The 19,707-nt window shown below is 47.7% G+C and overlaps 2 pseudogenes; one reads left to right on the forward strand and one right to left on the reverse strand.

Moving 5' to 3' along the window:
• Positions 1 to 19,707, forward strand: part of LOC127490118 (protein CDV3 homolog pseudogene) — a 61,153-nt pseudogene that overhangs the window by 24,557 nt on the left and 16,889 nt on the right.
• LOC138847935 (ubiquitin carboxyl-terminal hydrolase 45 pseudogene) lies at positions 11,931 to 17,442 on the reverse strand (annotated as a pseudogene).

Here is a 19,707-nt window from a genome sequence, read left to right on the forward strand (position 1 = left end):
GGAGCCAGGTACTTATCCTGGTCTCCCATGGGGTGCAGGGCCCAAGCACTTGGGCCATCCTCCACTGCACTTCCCTGGCCACAGCAGAGAGCTGGCCTGGAAGAGGGGCAATTGGGACAGAATCCGGCACCCCGACCGGGACTAGAACCTGGAGTGCCGGCGCCTCAAGGCGGAGGATTAGCCTAGTGAGCCGTGGCACCGGCCACATGCAGAGCATTTTAACATGCAAGATTGCTATGATTTCTTTATGAATTAACCTGTTTAAATTAGGTAACATCCCTTGTGAATGTGTGTGTGTGTGTGTATAAATTGATTGGTTTTCAAAGATTTTTATGTATTTTGGATACAAATTCTTTGGCAGAAATGTGTAGTAAAATTTTTTTCTGGTGTGCGGCATGATATATTTTTTCAAGATTTATTTTATTTATTTGAAAGACAGAGTTATAAAGAGGTAGAGACACAGAGAGAGGGGGCGGGGAGAGAAAGGGAGAGAGAGAGAGACCTTCCATCCTTTGGTTCACTCTCCAAATAGCCACAATAGCTGGAGCTGAGCTGATCCAAAGCCAGGAGCCAGGAGCTTTTTCCAGGTCTCCCACTCCACTACCTTCCCAGGTACATTAGCAGGGAACAGGATTGGAAATAGAGCAGCTGGGACTTGAACCAGTGCTCATGTGGGATGCCTGTGCTGCAGGCCGGGGCTTTAACCAACTGTTCCACAGCACTGGCCTGATATTTATTTTTAATTTTGACGAAGTCCAATTTAACATTATTTTTATTCTATCATTTTTACTTGCTATATCTTGATAAACTTCTGCCTATCTCCATGTGTTGAACATATTCTCTTATTTTTCTTTTAGCAACTTTATGAGTAAAAATTCTATAGGTATAGATTTTTAGCTTATATTGAAATCTACAATTCATCTCAAACTATTTTTGAAGGTGTTAAAGCTTAATTTTTTCATAGGAATACACATATATTTAATAAAGCAATGTTCATGAAAACTTTATGGAAAATGGAATGAAAAGGTAAGTGGATTTAGGTGCTAAAGAATTTGAAATCCATGCATAGTTTTTCCCTAATATACATTTTCCATAAACTTTCTGAAGATTCTTTATAAATATCAACAGTATTTGTTAAAAAGCATTTTCTTAGCCTATTGGATTCCTTTGGCTCTTTGGTGAAAATGAGATGACCATAAAAATTTGGGTCTATTTCTGTGTTCTCTCTTCTTTTATAATTATCTATTGATTTCTAGTCTCTCTTTATGCCAGTATTGCAGTCTTTTTTAAGATTTATTTATTTGAAAGGTAGCATGACAGAGAGAGATGGGGACACAGAGAGATCTTTCGTATGCTGGTTCATTCCCCAGATGGTTACAGTAGCCTGGATAGGCCAGCCCACAGCCAGGAGCCTGAAACTCCACTCAGATCTTTCACATGGGTGGTAGAGGCCCAAGTACTCGGGTCATCTTCTCCTGCCTTCCCAGGCACGTTGGTGGGAGATGGAATTGGAAGCAGAGCAGCTGAAACTCAAGCTGGCAAAATGATAGGGGAATCCTAGGTTGCCAGCGCTGTGCCAAAAGGCTGGCCCCACAGTATTGAGTCTTTTTTTTTTTTTTGACAGGCAGAGTGGACAGTGAGAGAGACAGAGAGAAAGGTCTTCCTTTTTGCTCTTGGTTCACTCTCCAGTGGTCGCCACGGCCAGCGCGCTGCGGCCGGCGCATTGCGCTGATCCAAAGCCAGGAGCCAGGTACTTATCCTGGTCTCCCATGTGGGCCATCCTCCACTGCACTCCCGGGCCATAGCAGAGAGCTGGCCTGGAAGAGGGGCAACTGGGACAGAATCCGGCGCCCCGACCGGGACTAGAACCCGGTGTACTGGCGCCGCAAGGCCTATTGAGCCACGGCGCCGGCCAGTATTGAGTCTTGATTACAATTCTTCCAGTAACATTTATTCAGAAACATTAAGTCCTCCAACCCTATCCTGCCCTTTCAATCTGGTGTTGGGTATTCTAAATCCTTTGCTTTTTTCATGTAAATTTTACAGAGTGCTTATCACTCCACCAAGCCCAGGGCAGACATGGCTGAACGTTTTCTTGTCTGCTCCAACCCTCGCTTCACTGAAGCAGAGACAAAAGCCCTGGGAGAGATGTTGGGATTGAGATGTGAGTCAGTCAACCCTGAGGCTTAGCTCTGGGTTGTCCTGCGTAGCTGTACACAGGCAGGCTGGCTTTGGTGACACGAGCTCTGCCCCTGAAAGTGAAGTGGGGGCAAAGGGGCAGGCACCACAGATTCTCCCTGCATCCCCTGTGCATGGAAGCCCCAGCCCCAGAACACCTGCCTCGGTTGCTACTCAGCCATTCCCAGGGTCTCTGCATTCCTGGGGCAGGTGTTTGCCCTGAACAGCTTCATCCTGTGGCAAGAGGGAAAGGTGGTGGCTGGTGGGAGGACAGGTCCCAGCAAGAGCGGGAAGGAGTCGGCACCACCTGGCCACAGCGGGGTGCGCTGGCTGTGAGGTCCCAGTCTGCATCCTGCTCACCCTCTCCATCTCCCTTCCACCACCCTCCTCCACCTCTGCCTCCCCCCTTGTGTGAGGGGGAATGCAGCCAGGGCCCATGCGCTGAGCCTCCCTCTCTCACCTCCTCCTCCCGGCACCCTCCTGGCCCTGCCGCCAGGCTCCTGTAGTCTGCCTAGTGGGTGGGAGCCCCTGCAGACAGGGTTGTGGCTTAGGTGGCTCCGTTCACCCAGAATGCACACTTGGTGCTTTGGTGAAGGACCTGGAGCTGGTGCTCAGTGTTACTGCATGAACGGATGAACAAGTGAATGAAAGTGAAGGAGTGAACAGACATAACCCCATGCCTGCTGGATCCCCTGAAAGATGGCAGGGTGGTGGTGGTGGTGCAGGCATGGAACCCCACAGCCCTGTGCCTGCTGGATCCCCTGAAAGACTGCAGGGTGGTGGTGGTGCAGGCATGGAACCCCACAGCCCTGTGCTTGCTGGATCCCCTGAAAGATGGCAGGGTGGTGGTGGGGCAGGCATGGAACCCCACAGCCCCGTGCCTGTTGGATCCCCTGAAAGACGGCAGAGTGGTGGTGGTGCAGACATGGAACCCCACAGCCCCGTGCCTGCTGGATCCCCTGAAAGATGGCAGGGTGGTGGTGGTGCAGACATAGAACCCCACAGCCCCGTGCTTGCTGGATTCCCTGAAAGATGGCAGGGTGGTGGTGGAGCAGGCATGGAACCCAGAACGGGAGGTGGAGTCAGTTGCTGGCTAACTGCAGGCTGGGGCTGCCCTCCCATGCCAGGCCTTAGGCTGCTCACCTGCCCAGGGAGGATGTGCTACAGCTTAGAGTCCTTGTGCGTGCTTCACTGTACCTGGGAACCAGCCCCCTGCAGCTGATGGGGGGAGAGGAGGGGCTGGGGGACTGGGTCCAGAAGGGTGCACAGTGCTGTGTGCCTGGAGGGCCCACCACACCCCAGATCCCAAGTCCTCGGCATGCTGCGCCCCTTCCCCGGATGGAATCGGCCAGCCAAGCTGGGCCTCAGCCCTGTGGTCACAGCAGCAGCTGTGAAAGCATCCGCGCAGTGCCCGCACCTGGCTGGCTGGCTGACACCTGAGGCCACCTGCTGGGCTGGACCTAGGACCTCTCACTAGGCTGGGGCCCAGGACACAGATTACCCTGGGCCCCCAAGATGCCTGCCCTTTTGTTCCCTGGATTCCCAGAGGGGGCTGGATGGACAGACATGTGGTTCTGGTTATAAGGAACCCCCCATAACCCTGAATCCATCGTCCACACCCATAGGGGACTGCATCTCCACTAAAGTATCTCCAGACTCCCGGCTCCCCACCCACCCAGCCTTCCATGCTGGGGCACCTCCACCGAGACCAGAGGGGAAACCTGGCCCCAGCTGGAGCCCTCGTGGAAGTGCTGTGTGACCTGGGAAAGCCAGAGCTGCCCACTCCCCATCTTCCTTGGGGAATTGGCTCTCATGGCCATCCTTCTGTCCACCAAAAACACTTTAGAAGGTGCGCCAAGCTCCTGGTACACAGCAAGCATTTAATCAGTGTCAGGTGATGTCACAGTGGGCTTCTAGTGCCTCTCATGGGCAGTGGGCGGAGGGCGGAGAACTCCAGCAACTTCCAGATATGCGGGAATCCCTCCAGCAGCTCTCCTTGGCTGTGGCCCAGAGTGCCAGGCCTGTGCCTCCACCCCCACCCCACCGAGGCAAAAGGGCAGAGGAGGAAGGATGGCCCCAGTGTCCTGGCCCCTTGGGGGCATGGGCACAAGCTCACTCCCCCAGTCTGATGTGGGGGGCAGAGGGAGGCAGAGCCTGAGGGTGGCTTAGAGCCCCAGAGTAGGTTGGTCAGTGCTGCCCCTCTTTCCTGCCCTCTCCCCTCTGCAGCCTAACTCTCCAGCAGGGAGACAGAGGCCTGGGCAGCCAGGTGAGGTTCTGCCCCCGCATCTAGGCTGTGGGCCAAGTGCAATCGGCTTCCTTGTCTTCCCCAGCCTCTGTCTCTCGTCCACCCACAAGGTGGTTCTTCAGGGAGAAGCTGCCAGCCCCGCCCTTACCAGGTGCGTGCAATCTTACTCTCGGGGAGCAGAGGTCTTGGGGCCAGGCCCAGGCTGGAAGCCTGGCTCTGCCCTTCCCAGCCGTGGGACTCTGCTGTGCCTCTGTGTCCCCGCCTGTGACATGGGTGCCTCCCAGGCCAGCTGTGAGGACCAGGGACGTTGATGTCAGCAGAGCTGGGCACAGAGGGCGCACCTGGCCCTCTGAAAACAGCAACCTGGGGAACGGGAGCCAGGTGTTTTTGATTAAGAACTTGGACTGCATGCAAGGTGCAGGGATCTGGCTGGGAGGAAGACGCAGCAGCGCCAGGTCCCAGGGCTCACTCTGCTTAGCACCCTGAGGGGGACGCCTGCTTAGTCCAATCCCTCTGATTGCAAGCAGCTCTCCTGCCACAGCTGCTTGTAATCAAGCTGTCGAGGCCATGGGAAGGTGAGCACCTTTTCCCTCCAGCCCGAGAGTTAGGGCTCTGCTGACACCCAGCCTGGGGGCAGAAAGGCCAGGAGGGGTCCACAGGGCCGGCCCCCAGGGCCTCCAGGCTCCCCAGCCCCCCAGTGCTGCAAACACATCCAGTACCCAACCCAGGCAGTGACCTGAGCCAGCCGCTGGCCTCAAGCGGCCGAGCTGGAAACTTGCGGAAACTCCCCCGGCGGCGGGGGTGGGGGGAGCCAGGTAACTTGGGGTCGGAGGTGTTCTGGAGGTAATTAGACCCGGCCTCTGGAGCCAGCTGTGTAGCTGACCATCATCCCTGGCTGCTTGTGTGTCAGCTTTCTCACCTGCAGAGTGGAAGCCATCCCCGCAGCAGCGAGGACCCCACAGGGCAGTCGTGAGGGCAAAGGAGAGGGGCATGCCCAGGAACTGCTGTCCAGAGGGAGAGGCCTGCCAGCGGCCGGCAGCACAGAGGAGCTGGGTGCCCAGGCAGTGACCTCATGGAGGCCAAAATCAACAGCAGGGTTTTTGTTGTCATTTAAGATTCATTTATTTCAAAGGCACAGGGAGGGAGAGAGATCTTCCATCCATTGGTTCACTCCCCAAATGGCCGCAATGGCCAGCGCTGGACCAGGCCGGAGCCAGGAGCTAGCTGGGTCACCTTTCACTGTTTTCCCAGGCCATTGGTAGGGAACTGGATCAGAAGTGGATCGACAGGGACTCAAACCAGTGTCCGTATGGGATGCTGGTGTCGCAGGTGGGGGCTACAGCTGCTATGCTGCAGCACCTCGGCTGACAGCTCTGCCCCTGACTCATGCCCATGACCCCTCTGTCTGATCTGCCAGCACTCTGTGCTCTCTTACTCTGTGCCCACAGCTTGCACTGAAGCCTGCACCAAGTGTGCCTAGGACAGTGCCAGGGGTGCCATAGGAGCTCTCAGGGCTCTTGGGCAAGTGCACCCCAGAAGTCGGGAAGTAAGGACCCCAGTTGCAGGTTGCAGAGCTGATGGGCAATCCTGGGAGGCCTCTGTGCCACCCTCAGAGGTCCCAGCAGATTTGAGTCCCTGGTGCCACAGTGGCAACCTTGGCCACGACCCTTGTATCAGCTGCCCTCCTTCCTCATCTCACACTTCCTGCCCTCTCTGGCCACCACCTTTCACACAAAGCAAGTCCTGGCCTCCCATTCTGATGTCAGGGGCCTGAGCTGGGCTCAGGGATCTGAGTTCCAGGCCTGGCCCTGCCTTCTCCACACAGAGTGACCTTGCACGGGTCCATGTTCCTGCCCCTCCACACAGTGACCTTGCATGGGTCCATGTGCCTGCCCCTCCACATAGTGACCTTGCACATGTCCATGTGTCTGCCCCTCCACACAGAGTGACCTTGCACGGGTTTGTGTGCCTGCCCCTCCACACAGAGTGACCTTGCACGGGTCCATGTGCCTGCCCCTCCACACAGTGACCTTGCACAGGTTTGTGTGCCTGCCCCTCCACACAGAGTGACCTTGCACGGGTCCGTGTGCCTGCCCCTCCACACAGAGTGACCTTGAACGGGTCCGTGTGCCTGCCCCTCCACACAGAGTGACCTTGCATGGGTCCATGTGCCTGCCCCTCCACACAGAGTGACCTTGCACGGGTCCGTGTGTCTGCCCCTCCACACATAGTGACCTTGCACAGGTCCATGTGCCTGCCCCTCCACACAGAGCGACCTTGCACAGGTCCATGTGTCTGCCCCTCCACACAGAGTGACCTTGCACGGGTCCACGTGCCTGCCCCTCTGGGCCCTGGGTCCTTCATGTGCTCTGGCATAGCTGGGGCTCTGTGACTGGGGCACAGATGATGAGGGATGGTGTGTGGACATTGCTTGGGTGAGCCTCACCTCCCCTGACCTCAGCCACACCCCTCCCTCCTGCTCCGTGACCCCCCCTCTCCTGCCTTCTTCTTCCCCAGAGGGGCCCAGGAGTGTGTGTCCACATGCATGTGCATTGGATGCCAAGTGCACACGTGCACATGCTTTGCTCACCTTCCAGGCTGCAGCCAGATGTGGCCAGGGGCCTCTCGTGTAATGCAGACACAGTGACACAGGGGCACAGGGACACCAGGGGCCTGGGGCCTGCAGGGAGCAACCCAGGCCACGTTTCCCTCCCAGAGAGGCTCACAGACAATCTCAGGCACGTGATGCATGGAGGAAGACAGGAAGTCAGATCCTGGAAGTGATTGGCAGACACCTCCTCTGGTGTCAGCCCACCTTAGAGACCAGGGGTGGGGTGCAGGGGAGGGGCTCAGAGAGACCCCAGAGTTCAAATCCAGCCTTGTGAAAGGGCCTTGATGTCTCTGATCTCGGTGCCCTCAGATGTAGAACAGTACCTGTGCTTCCTCCCTCCTGGGGCTCTGTGGGGCATCAGGCTGCCAGGTGCATGGTGCTTTCAGTCCAGGGCTGGGCACACAGGGAGGGCTTCTAGATATGACTCAGGATGACAGCTGGGGTGACAAGGTTCTGTCCCCTTGGTGGCACTGATCACTCTCTGCCCTGGTTCTGAGGTGGAAGACAGCCTTCCTGGGGGCTTCTTCCTCACTTGGGGGCTGCCATCACTCATGGTGCATGCCCCATGCGTGTGTGTCGGGTGCCCAGGTGTATGAGCTGGGATGTGTGAGCTCACAGGTGCACAGCTGTGGGGGCTGGCGGGCTCTTGCACCCTCCGAGCCTCTCATAGATCAGAGAAGCGTGCAGCTCTGAGTGTGGAGCAACTGCTGAAGGCACCTGCACTCCTCCCTGTGGGTCCTTCATAAACCAGGAGTCTCACTGTTTGGGGACAGGATTTTGTAAAGGCAAAATCGGTCATCCAGAGTTTCTTAAAATACTTCTTCTTAAAGGTTTGTTTTATTTATTTGAAAGGCAGAATGAGAGAGAGATTGATTCAATCCACTGGTTTACTCCCCAAATGGCTGCAACAGCCAAAGCTGGGCCAAGCTGAAGCCAGGAGCCAGGAGCTTCTTCCAGGTCTTCCACGTGGGTGCAGGGGTCCAAGGTCTTGGACCATATTCTACTGCTTTTCCAGGCACATAAGCAGGGAGCTGGATTGGAAGTGGAGCAGCTGGGACTTGATCTGGTGCCCAAATGGGATACTGGCATCACAGGCAGCGGGTTAACCTGTTGTGTCACAGCAAGAGATTCTAAAAATTAAAAACAAATCAGTGCCGTGAAAAAAAATGTTTTACTGAAATCACTGCTGTGTTTTAAAAATTGTGTGTTCTTATATTTTGTATTTTCCTAGTATAAAATCCAAGTTATGTTTTAATTTTTTAGTGGTATTTTCACTTTGACGCTACATTGAATGTTAATGCTAATTGTATTTTTTTTTCTTTTAGGAATGACACGAATTTATTGCTCAAAATTGAAAATAGTCATCTCTCTTTTAAACAAATTTAAATTGAGGACTTCTATGTGAACAAAAGCATTTTAAATACCTAGAAATAGGTTCTGTTAATAATGCACTAAATATTATTGCTCAATTTTACTGCACATTACATTTTTGGTTGAGGCTTATTTGATCAGCTATCATGCAGAAAAATAAATTATCAATATGAATTTAAGAAAAGTAGTAAGATGTTTGTTTTCCAAACATTAGATGAGAATTGATACAGTTCACAGCTTAAGGTTCAGGAAATTTTATTCAGCTACTGTATAAAAATCATGATTAAAATCACACATGCACACTAACAGCTATTAAATGTAGTCAAATATCTCTGTTGGTACATTTAAAATAAGAACAGGTATCAACTACTTTTTCTACTTATTTGACAGGTAGAGTTAGACAGTGAGAGAGAGAGAAAGGTCTTCCTTCCATTGGTTCACCCACAAAATGGCCACTACGGCCAGCACTGCACCAATCCGAAGTCAGGAGCCAGGTGCTTCCTCTTGGTCTCCCATGCGGGTGCAGGTGCCCAATCACTTGGGCCATCCTCCACTGCCCTCCTGGGCCACAGCAGAGAGCTGGACTGGAAGAGGAGCAACCAGGACTAGAACCCGGTGGCCATATGGGATGCCAGCACCGCAGGCAGAGGATTAACCAAGTGAGCCACAGCGCCGGCCCGATCAACTACTTTTTTTTAATTGATATCAACTGTCACTCTCTTTGGCCGCCTGAAAAGGCAGTCTTCACATAATTCCTAAAAACATTAAATAATAGAAATCTTAAGTATAGATGTATATTTGGTTATGTCAATAATATTCACATAATTAGCACATAATCAACATTTTATCATTTTAAATATGGAAAAACTAGGGAGAATTTGGGTTCAATATACCCTGTAAACCAGTTTCTAAATAAAGCTAGAAAACATCTTTGCTATGCTTCTTTTTTTTTTTTTTTTTTTTGACAGGCAGAGTGGACAGTGAGAGAGAGAGACAGAGAGAAAGGTCTTCCTTTGCTGTTGGTTCACCCTCCAATGGCCGCCACGGCCGGCGCGCTGCAGCTGCCGCGCTGTAGCCAGCGCACCACGCTGATCCAAAGGCAGGAGCCAGGTGCTTCTCCTGGTCTCCCATGGGGTGCAGGGCCCAAGGACTTGGGCCATCCTCCACTGCACTCCCAGGCCACAGCAGAGAGCTAGCCTGGAAGAGGGGCAACCGGGACAGAATCCAGCACCCTGACCAGGACTAGAACCCAGGGTGCTGGTGCCACAAGGCGGAGGATTAGCCTATTGAACCACGGTGCTGGTCTTGCTATGCTTCTTAAATTCCTTCAGTCAAGCATCATGGTAGTTGAGTTGATGGTCTGTAAACATTCTCACTCATCTACACTGTTTCCTGAGGTGACCCAGGAGCTCACTGTTATGCTATTGTTATGCTAGTGGCCTCACAATTTAATATCCTTACAAATATGCATTGGGAATAATCAAAATTTAAAAAAACTAATGTAGGCCAATGTGTAATTCAGCATACTTTCTCTATTACAAAACAATGTTTAGGATATTTTTTGGGTATCAAAGCCAAATTTATCCATTTTCAGAAGAAAAAACTTGTAGTCCTAGGCCATAAAAAATTTCAGGATTAATTCACTGAAGACTAAGGAAATGAAAATAAATGTGTCTTACTTGCATGTACCTTCTGGAATAATGCCTAAAATCTATGTAGGTCATTCCATTTTACAGAATGTTAAAAGGCAGTACAGTAACTGGCCCACGGTAGGTCTGACAAGAAACAGATGACTAGTCAATGAGAAGTGCATGTTTCTTAGTATCTTTTCCATGAGAAAAATGAGGTGATTTAATATTTACATTTGTTGGAGAGGACTGTGGTTGCTATTACCAAAATAGCTGAATTGAATGAAGAAATTTATTAATACTTCTAAAAAAATTCACTGCTCCAACTGTGGTACTTCAATGTTAATTGGTTATACTTAAAAAGAAAATACTGTAAGGTACTTATATAAGATACAACCTGACTTAGCAGATTAACTTATAAAAATATATTCTTCCATTATCTCATGGCTTAAAAAATCAAGAAAAGCATTATATCTTAAAAAGAGAATTCATGCAATGATTTTTAAGCACTATATTTGGTATACCATTACCACCTTAATCACAATTCCATCCATCCCTATATCAAAAGGCAGCACTGGTAACCTTGATTGTGTCATATACACTAACATTTTAAAAAGGGCCAATCTTGGTTAAATACTTCCACACATTATCTACACCCACTATTCTTATCCTTTCTTCTCCAGAGGAGAGCATCCTGGACCCAGGCCCTCATCTGGTGTTTGCCTGTAGTTCATTCTTGGGAAAGAATGATCAAAATGACTGAATTACAGTTAATGTTTTGATTCAAGAATATGGCAGTGAAGAAGCCATTGTTTTTGAAAATTAGACTTAATAGTATTTTTCATGCTAAATTCCAAAAGCTTAATAATTTGTTATCTAGAGGAAAAAACCATCATCTTTTTCATATTATTTAAAAGAAAACAAGAAAGGTCAACTTTATGCCCCATGAAAATAAAAATAAACTCACATGAACTTATTAATGATGCTTTCTGAAGACAATAAAAGTGACTTCAAAATTCCAAAAACCATTTTTAACATATACTGAAATACAGAGGTAGAAAGTGTATTTATTATATTTCCCTGTTAAGTCTAATAATATAATTCTCTATCACTTACAAATATAATTTGCTTTATATGTCAAACTATCCTACAGTTCCATATGGATTATCTACTTTTATTTACCAATTCTGCATTTTACAGTATCTACAATTATATTTTGATTCTGGACAACCACTTGCAAATTATTCCTAACTCCACCATGAATAGGTTGCAAATGGTATGTTGATGAAATGTTTTCAGCAGCTTTCTAGGTCTCAAAGCAAGAGGCCAATCAATAGATTATTGGTAAATCCACACTACTTAAATTACAGTGATGCCTTTTTATGTGGCTGAATCATACAAGATGACAAGAGAGCTATGCTGTATTAGGCATTACTCCGTTATCACAGCAGTGTTTCTTATGTAGCAATACACATATACCACTGGATAGCCCTGAGATGATTTTAGAGAAGGTGCGAGCTGGATGAACAATGTTTCATAGTTACATGTTTTAATGTGAAATGTGATTGCTCAAAAAAAAAAAGCTAGGGCTAAAAAGGTGAAAAGATGTTAAAAATAATAAGTAAACAATGGAATAGGATATACACATATATATGAGATCAGGAAGGTGTAGCACATGTAGGAAGCATTGTCTTAAGGAATGATTTGACTCTGACTGCCTGTATTAACGAGCCACATGGTGAAGGGTTTTCCTCTTCTGTAAATTCTGAGTTGCTTATGTGAGACTGCAAATCTGAAAGCACTGAGTACATTGAACTTACTTTAAAAGGGCTTCCCACAATGGTGAGGAAGTTGGGAAGCATATGAGGGTCATGCCATTCCTACAGGAGAAAGAGGACTACAAAGGCACATTACATATGTTGGTGGTGTTGCAGCATTCAAATAAAAGTAATCTAAATATTACCATTGGCAAGTAATGAATCTCATAATAGTCTTTCATAAAAAAGAAGGTAAGCTTGTGCATTAGGTGCTCTTGATTCTGGAACCGCCTGCACATAAGTGTCACTAACATGGATCCACTGGCCCACCGATTCATTGTCAGGTTCTTTCTCACCAGGCACAGTCTTCTTTCCAGTGAGATATTCTGATAACTTCCTGGAGGGTGTTCTTGCTTTCACATAAGCCGAGTAGTGCCCTCCTCTCGTGGAGCCACTGAGACTACAGAGAACTTCATCACCCACACTTACATCCTTACAAGTAGCAGAACAGAATGGTGCTAAATCAAGCATAAGTGGAAAACCTACATGTCTGTTGACTTTAGGAAGACTCAAGCCAGCCTGGTGGAATCTTCAGATGGAGAATTGGGATAGGAGGAACGGCAGAAAGAGCAATTGCTTCCTGGCATTAGCATGAACCCCTCTGCTTTCTTCTCCGCAGAACTGATTTCCTTTGGATACTCCTGCTTCTTCTCAGTACAGTTCTCACACAGAAGCTTGTTATTCCCCATAAGTAATTCCACAGACGTAAACTGGTAGCGACAGGACTGAACTGAACATTCTTTGGAAGTAGTGATGTAGCTCTGAGAGAGGGTCTGAAAAGCATGCTGGGGACTGCGAGGCCTCATATGCTCCTCCCCTGCAAAACCTAACTTATTTGGAATTCTAAGTGGCTGCTTTTCTCTGTCAAAATCTCCATCTCCAATTTCAGGGCTGCTCAAAGTTCAGAAATGGCGTTAGCCACTCCCTCTTCACTATGGTCGGTCTCCTTAGCGGATGGCAGGGTCCCCTCTGTGTGTGCGCAGGGTCTGCCGCGGGACCTGCACTGCCCCGCCTGCTTAGAAGTGCTTTCGACTCGGAGGCCTCACTGTGGGCCTCAACACTGCTCTCAGAACCGCTGGCTTCTTTTCCGCTGCCGTCGCTGGGGCTTTCGCTGGGACCCATTGCGCCGGCAGACACTGAAGGAGAGCCATCCATGCCCAAGTCCGCATTTTTCTGGTACGTGAAAATGGTTTTTCTCCTGCGGGTGAGAGTTTTCTTTGACGTTTTCTGTCATGAATTTGCTGATTCTTATCTTTAGAAGGACAGTGTTTCTTGGCAGGTCTGGGTTGGTGAGTATTTCCATGGTAACCGTGCCACTGTACTGATCATGATCTCTTCCTGTGAACTTCTGTGTTGACTCAGTCTTCCCACAGCACAGGCTTTGAGACCCTTTCTTCTATTATAGGAAGGGAAATACCAATGAAAGGATCTTCCGTGGTGGAGATAGTTGCACATTCTTCCACATTACTGTGCTAGTCAGTTCACCAATAAAGATCTAATCTAGGAAGTTCATTTTCACACCATTCACATCTGCTTTGACCTTTTCCTAGTTGCATCAGCAGCAGCTTTAGTAGTTGGGTTGTTAAATGCCTTTAGAACACTAGCTTGTATTCTCTTCGTTTCTTCTGTCCTCACTACATCCCGCAGGTAATGGAGAAGCTCCTGACTGTCCTGTGGTTGGAAATCTTTACATCGAGGTGCCTTCTGGCAAAGCTGATTGAAAAGAACTTCTGGAGAAAGTGGTCCTTTTTCAGTCTCCCTCATGCTGTGCAGAAACAGGAACAAGGCTGAGGTCAGTGGGCCAGGGCTTGGAAGTTCCACCACCAGTGGGTCCAGCTGAGAGTCTGAGGAAGGAAAAATCTTGAATTTTGTACCGTTTTCTTTCATCTCATTCATAAGTTCAGTCAGGATATAAGTCTGTGACAAGTTCTGAATGACTGCATTAAAAAAGCAAGTATTTCCTAAATTCGTAATTCCTTTTACAGATGGTCCACTGCTGCCTTTTCTTCCTTTCTTTATTTCACTCACTTCACATTTTTCTTCACAAAGTTTCATGAGCCTAGAAACTGCACTTGTTTGTGTTTTAGAAACATGTTTCTGGAGAGAATCAATGGATAATGATTGCGAATCAAAGGATGATGTCCAGTTATATCCATTTTGTTCCAACTGATTTCATTTTTTTTACTGCTGTGTAGTATTCCATGGTGTATATACCCCATAATTTATCTGGTCTTCAGTTGATGGGCATTTGGATTGATTAGATATCTTAGCTGTTGTGATTTGAGGTGCAATAAACATGGAGTACAGATAACTCTTGCATGTGCAAATTTCATTTCCACTGGGCAAAATCCCAGGAGTGGAGTGGCTGGGTTATATGGTAGTTCTATATTCAGATTTCTGAAGTATCTCCAACTGTCTTCTGTCGCTCCCCGTCTTCGTGGAGGAGCGGCACTAAGCCCTGCCTAGGCTTCCTATCCGAGTCACGGCACCATTATGTCGCTCCCCCTCTTCGTGGAGGAATGACACAGGACCCTGCGCTGTTCTTTCTGTCTGCTCGGCCCTCCCCGGGTTTGCTGCTGGTTCTTCCCGGGTTGGCTACTATCCCTTCCACCTCCGTGGAAGGGCAGTTCCCCCTGGCCACATTCCCCACTTCCGCAGGGGAGCGGCACACCGCCGGCCGGCTTTCTCGGGGGCTGCACGGGTGTCCCTTCAGCTAGATGTTCCCCTTAGATGTTCTCTGGTGCATGCCGTCTCTCTCCTCCTTTATAGTCCTCCTCCGCCAATCCTAACTCGGCTGCCCACACGCCGAGTACGCTGCTCTCCTCCAATCAGGAGCAAGTCCTACAGTTTATTAGCTGAACTGGAGGCAGCTGTGTAGAAGCTGTTTACTTCTCTCCCAGCGCCATATTGTGGGAGAGCAGATGCATAGAATAAGTCTTAATTCCAGTAACTCAGTCTAGTCCGGTTTGCTCCCCACAGATCCCCCTTTCTTTTTATTTTTGGCGTTGATACGCGCCTGTCTTCGGTGTCCCGCGGCACACACTCTGCTCTACTTGCTAGAGTTGCCACAGGCTCTTACAAGTCCTATCAATCAGGCAAACCGAATCCGGGTCCTCTCTTCGCCATGTTGTGAGGAGGTTTTTAGGCGCTGATGCGTGCCTGTGTTCAGTGACCTGCGGCGCATGCTCTGCTCTGCCTGCAGGGGCTTACAAAACCTAGCAATCAGGCAAACCAAATCCAAGCCTTCTCAGTGCTGTGTTGTGGGGAGGCCTTATTGATGTTAATTCGTGCCTGTCTTCGGTGACCTGCGGCGCATAAGCTGCTAGCCACCGCAGGTGCTCATCGCCTCACTTAATCAGGCAGACCGAATCCAAGCTCTCACATTGCAGTGTTGTAGGGAGGCGTTTCTATTTCTCTATTTCTCTATCTCTGGGCATTCCTATTTCTCCCATTTTACTTCTGTCTGCCAACATTCCCATTTCTCTCATTTTACTTCTAAACTTTTGTTTCTCTTATCCCTGCGGCTTTCCGGTGCCCGCCCCGAGGCTGCTTCTCGGCACCCGCCCCGAGGCTGCTTCCCGGCTCTGAGCCGCTTCAGCCCGTGCCTCTCTCATCTGTGCGGCTTCCCGGCTTTGTGCGGCTTGGCTTCGCGCGCTCCGCGGTCTCCACGCCCTTTGCATCTGCACCACGGCCTCGCGCCAGCCCCGTTCCCTATCTACTTGTGCCCCGCACGCTCTCTCTGCGCACGGCAGCCTCCGCGAGTCACACAGCGTAGCTTACGTGTCCGCCACTAGCATTCAATCTAAGTTCCCCGGGCTAGCCTGGCGAATTCAACCCAGCATACGTCTCCGCCCCACGGTTTGGCTTCCCGTCCTTTGCTCCCCGGGCTAATCAGATGGATCCCAATCTGGCTTACGTTTCAGCTTCTGGTTTCAACTTTTCGCCCCCTATTCCGGGCTAACTTGAGAATCCCAAAGTGGCTTTCGTATCCGCCTCGGCCTGCCCCCCACGGCTTCAATTTCCCTAACATTTTTCTCTACCCGGTATGCTTCCCCAAGCTTTCTTCCAACCATATTCCTCCCTCATTTCTCCTGGCCTCTCCCCACAGTCCGCATCCGAGTCTGTTTGTTCTAGCTTTCACTTTCGCTTTCGACCTTAGAGATTTCTCCCAGCTTCCCCCCGTAGTCCGTATCTGAGTCTATGCCTAGGCTTTCAATAGCTTCTTCCGGCACCCTTTTCGTCCGGCTTTTCCCTAGGCTGTTTGCTAGTCTCTCTCTCCGGTATTTTCCCAGTTCTTTCCGTTTCTTCCCTCCTAAGTTTCATATCCGTCCTAGGTTTCCTATCCGAGCTAGGTTTCCTAATCCGAGTCACGGCACCATTATGTTGCTCCCCGTCTTCGTGGAGGAGCGGCACTAAGCCCTGCCTAGGTTTCCTATCTGAGTCACGGCACCATTATGTCGCTCCCCCTCTTCGTGGAGGAATGACACAGGACCCTGCGCTGTTCTTTCTGTCTGCTCGGCCCTCCCCGGGTTTGCTGCTGGTTCTTCCCGGGTTGGCTACTATCCCTTCCACCTCCGTGGAAGGGCAGTTCCCCCTGGCCACATTCCCCACTTCCGCAGGGGAGCGGCACACCGCCGGCCGGCTTTCTCGGGGGCTGCACGGGTGTCCCTTCAGCTAGATGTTCCCCTTAGATGTTCTCTGGTGCATGCTGTCTCTCTCCTCCTTTATAGTCCTCCTCCGCCAATCCTAACTCGGCTGCCCACACGCCGAGTACGCTGCTCTCCTCCAATCAGGAGCAAGTCCTACAGTTTATTAGCTGAACTGGAGGCAGCTGTGTAGAAGCTGTTTACTTCTCTCCCAGCGCCATATTGTGGGAGAGCAGATGCATAGAATAAGTCTTAATTCCAGTAACTCAGTCTAGTCCGGTTTGCTCCCCACAGTCTTCCACAGTGGCTGTACCAGTTTACATTCCCACCAACAGTGGGTTGGGGTACCTTTTTATGCACACTCTTGCCAGGATTTATTGTTTGTTGATTTCTATATGAAAGACATTCAAATGGGGTGAGGTGAAACTTCAATGTGGTTTTAATTTGTATTTCCATGATAGGTAGTGGTCCTGAGGATTTTTTCAGGTGTCTGTTGGCCATTTGGATTTCCTGTTTTGAAAAATAAAATAACTGTTTAAGTCCTTTGCCTATCTCTTAATTGGGTTGTTTCTTTTATTGTTGCTTAGGTTCTTCAGTTCTTTGTATATTCTGGTTATTAATCCTTTATCAGTGGCATAGTTTGCAAATAATTTCTCCCATTCTGTGGTGGCCTCTTCATTTTGCTGTGTGCTTTCTTTGCAGTGCAGAAGCTAATAATCCCACTTGCCAATTTTGGCTTTGATTCGCTGGGCATCTGGGGTCTTTTCCAAGAACTCTTTGTCTATGCCAGTTGAAGAGACTATCCTTGCTCCAGGGATTGATTTTAGCTCCTTTGTCAAAGATAAATTGGTTGTAGATGCATGGATATATTTCTGGAATTTCTATTCTGTTTCATTGGTCTGTCCATCTGTTTTCCTGCCAGTACCTGGATGTTTTGATGATACATGTCCTGCAGTAAATCTTGAAATCTGGCATTGTGATGCATCTGACTTTGTTTTTGTTGTGTAAGATTGCTTTAGCTATTCACATCTCTTGTGTTTCCATATGGATTTCAGTGTCATTTTCTCTATGTCTGAGAAGAATGTCCTTGGTAGTTTTATTGGTATAACATTAAATCTGTAAATTGCTTTTGGCAGTATGGTCATTTTGATGATATTGATTTCAGTCTTTTGAATTGCTGAGACTTGCTTTGCAGCCTAGTATGTGGTCTATCCTAGATCAGTACACATTGTATGCATGAATTAAAATTTCACTCTGTATGCCATACATGTGTATAATTAATGTTATGAAATAAACTCCAAACAGTATCTTACTTGGTGTATAAGTTTAAGGAGTGTTAAAACATTTAAATTAGTTTCACGTCTAATATTATTGTCTTTGGAAGTAGTTTATTAAGACTAACATAATCTGGAACTAACAGAATTGGTGTTTTATTATGCTAAGTGGAGCGATTAGGAGGTAGTACTTTGGCCAGCACCATGGCTCAGTAGGCTAATTCTCCACCTGCAGCACCGGTACTCTGGGTTCTAGTCCTGGTTGAGCACCAGTTCTGTTCTGGTTGCTCCTCTTCCAGTCCAGTTCTCTGTTGTGGCCCGGGAGGCAGTGGAGGATGGCCCAGATCCTTGGGCCCTGCATCCACATGGGAGACCAGGAGGAAACACCTGGCTCCTGGCTTTAGATTGCCGCAGCACGCTGGCCGTAGCGGCCATTTGGGGGGTGAACAAATGGAAGGAAGACCTTAAAAAAAAAAGGAGGTAGTACTTTACCTTAAGTTGATGCTAAATACATCTTTTAAATTGTTTCACATAATAAAAATGAAGTATTTCTTTAAGTGTATTTGGAATTAATTTGAATTAGGCAATATCAAATATGGAATATGGAATTAAATGTTAATTTAGGTGCAAAAATTTCTTAAATATGTGTAATTCTTTCATACTGAATATTGCCCCATTGAATTGTAAGACCCCTTGTGTTTAGGGTCTTAAGTATTTTTGAACCAAATTAAGCAAAATATGTGCAACCTTGTCTTATTTGTTTGTCTTCACTTTCTTCTGTGAAGCCCAAAGTCAGGAGCCTCTCTGCCCAGTCATAATATTTCAAGTGAGTATTCCATGCCTGTCATATTTTTGGAGCTCTATAACCATAAGCACAGTCTAATATAAACACATTTTTATTAATCTCTAAATTATTATTTACAGTAACTCCTCATCCACCATTAACCCCAGACTGCCTTTAACCTAAACTCTGTCTCCAGAGTTGGCCATTTCTTTTTTTTGGATATGTTACAATGTGTGGGGGTTGGCTTCTGATTCTTCTCTTTTGTAAAAAAATATTTTGTAACTACTTCCCAGGAATTATATCCCACAGAAAACAAGAAATACTATACATTAATATGCACATCTATGTAAGGACACATGTAATATATTATATATAACATAATGAGATAATATATGTAATATTAATAGCCTACATTGGTTGAAATATTTCATACATATATTAAAGGTATACCTCAGAACTTTAAGGACATTGTTAATGATGCTATATCATAAAGTTGGAAAATAGTCTAATAGCCAATAAATAAATTAATAAATTATAATACATATAGAATAATGTGGTATGCATCCATTTTCAAAATGAGGATAGATCTATATTATACTGATTATTAGACCATTTCAATATATTTAAAGCCTTTGGTTTGATGACACAACTTAGTAAATTTAGTTAATAATATTTGAGATATTTTTTGATGTGCAAAGAAAAGCCCCATGCTACTCTGGCTTTCTGATCTGTTTCTAAAAAATGACTAATCATGAGATTTTTGGATTTTCCTCCCAGTGCATTAATGCTCAAATGATAAACACTCAAATTAGTTGACTATTGTTGAGGAATTGCATACAATGTTACATACTCTCTAAACATTTCTGAATGATGGATAAAACCTATTAAAACATATCAAAGGATCTTTGATCTAAGCATAGCACTGGCAAACCTTTTCATAAATAGTCATAAAGTAAATACTTTATGGTTTATGAACCATAATATCTCTGTTGTTCCCTAAAATATGTATAGACTGTAAGTAAACAGGTGTGGTTGTATTCCAACGAAATACAAAGATAGCAAGGAGCTGGATTTGGCCCAAAAGGACTGCTAATGCAGTGACTCTTCCTGCTCAGAATACCGTGCATGCGTATCACTACCCATTTTAGAGACA

This window comes from Oryctolagus cuniculus, unplaced genomic scaffold (genome assembly GCF_964237555.1).
Source record: "Oryctolagus cuniculus unplaced genomic scaffold, mOryCun1.1 SCAFFOLD_55, whole genome shotgun sequence".
NCBI lineage: Eukaryota > Metazoa > Chordata > Mammalia > Lagomorpha > Leporidae > Oryctolagus > Oryctolagus cuniculus.